Raw genomic sequence first — 6,000 nt, 5'->3', positions numbered from 1 at the left:
ATAATATAATTATTAACCCTAGCATATGAAGATTCGCATAATAATCATGATAAACCCCCTTCAATTTACAAGTTGATTAATGTATCCATGATTATTAGATGTTTTGATGATTGTATAACCAAAGCATGCTCCCCATATGTTTGACTAAATACCTATGTGAAGGAAAAGTGCCATACTAGTATAATAATATAAAATCTCCATTCATGTACAAGTTTATGCATGTCAAGTGTTTGATAAAATATCTTAGTCAATGAAATATGGATATATGTGTAGCCATTGTGGTGCTTTAGAACTTCTGCTTTATGAAATCTCAAACTTATTGTATTATGGATTGTGATGTTGGTCATGTATTCAAGAAAGTTATGCTTTGTTATTTTCTTCCCATTGAGTCCTGGGGGTACTTGTATCTAAAAAATATAGTTGTGTGCCTAGAGTTAGTGTCATGTTTTCATGATATCCTCAGTCAAGCCATGATCTATAGAACTCAGCCAGTCATATGTCTTAGGTAAGCTACATAACAAATCTAGTTTGGAGTTGTGGGTACCCATAGGCTAACTCTCTAGCTCCAATATCAGCCGTAAGCCATGTACTCAATGGCTCAGTTCAGTTCACGATACCCAGTTCACATCACATGTTATAGACTCAACCATGTTCTCATGTTCCCATTCATACCTGTTCAGAAAGGATCTCAGGATGAGGTCAGACAATTTTATGTGTTTGAAAATCTCTCCCATGTAGGGAGTGAAGAGGTTTGGCAAGAAAGGGAAAGCTCAATCTCCAATATGTCAGCCCCTTCAAAAATTCTTAGTCACTTTAGAAAGGTAGCTTATGATCTTGAGTCGCCTTGAGGTATAGCTTCAGTGCCTTTGGTATTTCATGTCTCCTTGCTTAAGAAATGCATAGGTGAACTAGCAGTCGTAATCCCTGTTAAGGGCATAGACATCCAGAACAACCTCTCTTTTGAAGAGATTCCATTCAAAATTCTTTACTACCAGACTCACAAACTGAGTAACAAAGAAGTCCCTCTAGTCAAAGTTCTTTGGAAAAATCAGTCCATTGAGGGAGCTACTTGGGAAGCAGAAGCAGACATGCGTATTAAGTATCCTCACCTCTTCTCCGCTAATTCAGACTCAGCCTAAGGTAACAACTTTCCTTAAGCCTTTCAGTTTCATGTTCAGATTTCAGTTACAACTTGGTATCCAATTCATGTTTAGAATCCAATTTTAAACATGGTATCCATTTACCATTGCATACTTTATCATATGTTCATGTATCAAATTAGTCATGTGTTCATACATCAGACATGTATTCTCCTTATGAGAAGACTCAGTCATTAGAAATCTCAGTCATGTATTCATGAGTCATTTTAGCCATATATTCACATATAAGATATGTGTGATATGCTTACCAGTACTCTCAGTCATGCATTCATGTATCAGCTCAGTCATGAAATCGTGCCTTAGATAGGCATGGTCAGTATGAATCTCAGAAATGTTAGTCATGTAGTCATGTTTTAGTTGTTCAAGTCCAGTATGTACTTTCAGTTACCATTTCTTTCAGTCTAATTAGTGTCACTCGAGGACGAACGTTCCCAAGAGGGAGATATTATAATACCCCAAAAAATGCAAATTAAAATTAGCGCTATATTTCAAGCTTAAACATAGTACATCATGGTTCTTTGGTAGTTTCATGATCAAGTTTGATGTCAATTAAGGTATCAAATACGTCCTACCTATTAGGCGAATCAAAATATTCCTTTCAGATTGAATTCTTGGAAAGGATATTGGTATAGTCAACTTCAAACGATAATATCTCTCGTTATACTATGAATTTTTTAGCTCATGATCAATCAACAGATAGATAATTGAATTATCTTTCCAACAATATCAATTTTAGCCAAATCCAATGTCAGAGCAAAAGATTATACCCATTTTACTCTAGTATGTTAGTCTGGCAACTGAGTGACAACATATCTGACGGGCCATCACATATATGATGACTTATCAGCCTTGGTCATCAGCTGAGAATTTTAGCAGCTGGGAAATAGTTTTGTAGGAGTATTTTAGTCTTTTGTCCTCACCCTAAATCATACACCCACGACATAAAATACCATCAACATGAAATTCAGCCTCAATTCACCAAAATATACTCACTTTCTCTCAAACTCTCTCAAGAACAAGCCTTAGAGTTTTAATAGAAAATTCAAATATGAAGAATTTCACCTTCAATCTTCTTAAAGTCCAGCATTAAGGTATGTCATGTTTTGATTCAAGGGTCCCTTTCACCCATGAAGCTCAAGAATCTCTTTTCAAAATACAAGATTTGTGTATTTATGAATGGTCATGATTTAAATAGAATTGAAATTCATGTTCATGATGTTGTGGGGTTTTGATTCATGTTTTAAATTACATATTCAAATGATTGACCCTAGTATAAGAAGATTTACATAATAATCATGATAAACCTCTCTTAAATTTACAAGTTGATTGATGTATCCATGATTATTAGATGTGTTGATGATTGTATAACCAAAGCATGCTCCCCATATATTTGACTAAATGCCTATGTGAAGGAAAAGTGCCATAATAGTATAATAATACAAAATCTCCATTCATGTACAAGTTTATGCACGTGAAGTGTTTGATGAAATATATTAGTCAATGAAGTATGGATATATGTGTAGCCATTGTGGTGCTTTAGAACTTGTACTTCATGAAATCTCTAACTTATTGTATTATGGATTATGATGTTGGTCATGTATTCAAGAAAGTTATGCTTTGTTATTTTCTTCCCATTGAGTCCTAGGGGTACTTGTACCTAAAAAATATAGTTATGTGCCTAGAGTTAGTGTCATGTTTTCATGATATCCTCAGTCAAGCCATGATCCATAGAACTCAGTCAGTCATGTGACTCAGGAAAGCTCAGTAATACAGTAATCCCAGTACTATTCTGTCAGTCAACGGAAACTCAGTTAATTCAGTTCAGTAACCCATGTTCAGTGTCTATTCATATGGGAGTTGGAATTAGCACCGAGTAAACCCAAGAAGTGGAACACACACTGTCAGATGAGGATGTGATTCTTAGAAGCCATCCTTGCATTCCAGAACTATGTAGCCAACATAGGTTGAGATATCAATACTATCAGATGAGGGTTGATGAGATGGATAAACACTGCCAGATGAGGGTCCCACCATTCTATTTTGAGGACACTGTCAGATGAGGGTCACCCATAGCTTATCCTTACTGGTGGCGTAGTATTGACACCCTTCCAATTGGGGTTACAGATTGGACCCTAACTCAGCTATAATGCATTATTTAGGGTATGTCAATTAGATGACTACTTCCCGCAGTTTCAGCTATAGATCAGGACTTTCAGATATAGTTATTTAATCTCAATAATAGAACTCAAATAGTTCTACAAATCTCAGGACTATCAAATACAGTCAACTCAGTTCAGTACGGAACTCAGTTAGTTCCATCAGTTTTAGGACTGTCAGATACAATCACTTATGTTTTAGTACTCAGACATACTAATCATGTTATCACAAACTAAGTTAATAGTATATTAATTATATGAAACCCATGTTATCAGTATTAAGTTTTAGGACTGTTAGACACAGTCAATCCGACCAGTTCTTCATAATCAGAACTGTCAGAAATAATCTTTCCTTTATCAGTAATATAACATCAGTCTCTCAGTATTTAGTAGACTCAATTATTAGTATCAATAAACTCAGACGTCAGTAAATTAGTACTCAGAACCCCGTACTAGTGTCAGTATGGTCTCAGTTACAGTTACTTATTCATGCATATATTCTCATGTTCATGTTATTCAGTCAGTTAGTATTGTTCATGCATATGTACCCCATGTATTCAGCCTACCTCACATGTATACCAGTAAATTCAAACATACTGATGCATTTGTACTATAGTGTTTTATACCATAGGTTCAAAAACATGAGCTCCAGAGCATCAGTAGTATTTTAGTACTCAGAAGTCAGAATCAATAATCAGTCCTCATTCTCGGAGGAAATGATCATTATTTTACTATTTCAGTACTTAGTTTATTTAAGTAGTTGGAGTTAGTTGGGGACATGTCCCATCAACTCCTTATTCAGACAATTAGTGGCTTTCCAGACTATCATGTTTTAGATACTTTACTACAGTTGTTTTGGGTATTTTATACCCCACCCAAATGTTATGTTTTTATCAGATTTGAACCTTATGGCCTTTCAGCCTTTATTTTCGTATTTATATACATCTATTATGCAGTGTACAAGTACAGATATCAGTCATTGGTTAGCTTGTGGTCCTTTAGGGTCATGGGCACCATGTAGCGTTCTGGGTACCAGACTCAGGGCATTACACCTGCTCAACATCCATAGCAAAATCAATATCACGATCCAAAGGCATACCATGTAAATTTGTAGGAAACACATCCATAAACTCATAAATAACACAGAAAGAATCTAAGGAAGGAGGTAAAGTAACACTAGTATTATGAATATAAGCTAAATAAGATAAACATCCCCTCTCAACTAATTGATGAGCCTGAACATATGATGTGATCCTCTTGGGTCCCGAATGAAGTGCACCCTTCCAAGATATCCTTGGCACACCCAACAAAGCTAAAGTTACAGTATCAGCAAAATAATCTAGGACAACATGATAAGGAGCCGACCAATCCATACCCAAAATAACATTAAAATTGAATATATCTAACACAACTAAATCTATCTGAGTCTTACGGCCAAAAAAAGTCACAACACAAGATCAGTATACCCAATCCACCACTAAAGAGTCTCCTATAGGGGTGGATACACAACTAAGCATGACAAGAGGCTCAGTAATAGAATAAAAACCCAAAGCAAAATACACAGACACATAAGAGAAGGTCAATTCAGGATTAAATAACACAGATGTAAATCGAAATAAATAGGAATGATACATGTGATCATAACAATAGAAGCATCTATCTCTAGTTTGGCTTGTATGGCATAGCTCTTTCTCCTACCACCAACTAGTTGAATAGCCCCACAGTCATCACCATGAGCTCTACTACCTCTACCTCTCATACCTCTGGTAGCACCCCTACCCATCATAACTAAAATAAGAGTAGCTCTAAACATATAGCGGGAACAGTTCTTGGCCAAATATCCAACTCATCACACACAAAGTAACCTCTACACTTGTCTTGACGTTGCACCCTCTTAGCACCTCTCGCCATCACCCTTTTGGCATCTCTGAAAGATGCTCAAGGAGTAGATCCATACTTCTATACATAGTTCCTTATACTCTGGAATAATTCCCCAAACATTATCATTTGAGTCGTGGCTCACTGAAGAGAAGGAGACAAAACAAGTCTAGCTGGCCGAGACCCTGCTAGAAGGGGTGACATAGATAAAGGCCAAACTTCCAACCCTAGAGCAACATACTTAGATACCGATACTGATTGAGGAATAGTTTTCTTAGTTTGAGGAGTACCAAAATAGGAGTAGGTGTAATATGATGATCCACACTCTAAACTAGAGAAACACCCGATATAACAAAAAAAGAACCCTTTAAATGGGTCAGAAAATGAACCAATAATCCCTCTAAAACTAGAGCAGACAAACTTTTAAGAACTGGAGTAAAACCCATACCTCCAATCTGCTCAACATGAGGCTCCTGAACCATAGGCTTGTCCACTTCTTTGAGTCCATTCATGATTTGAGGCTCGCTCTCTGGGTGAAAGATTTGCATCTCTTTTCTTGCTAGACGTAGTCAACACTATCTGTGTAGAAAGAATGAAACACAACTCAGAACGTAAGGTGAAAAAACTTTGCAAAATAAGGAATAAAATAAGGAAAGTTTCCTAAAGATATCCTATAGACTCTCGAAGATAGATATGAACGTCTATATATCAATCTATGAGACTCTATTAGACATCCCGATCTTACACCATTGAGACCAATAAAACCTGGCTCTGATACCTATTTGTCACGACCAAAAATCTAAGGG

This window comes from Capsicum annuum, chromosome 5, assembly GCF_002878395.1.
Source record: "Capsicum annuum cultivar UCD-10X-F1 chromosome 5, UCD10Xv1.1, whole genome shotgun sequence".
NCBI lineage: Eukaryota > Viridiplantae > Streptophyta > Magnoliopsida > Solanales > Solanaceae > Capsicum > Capsicum annuum.
Note: the sequence above shows the minus strand (reverse complement) of the source record.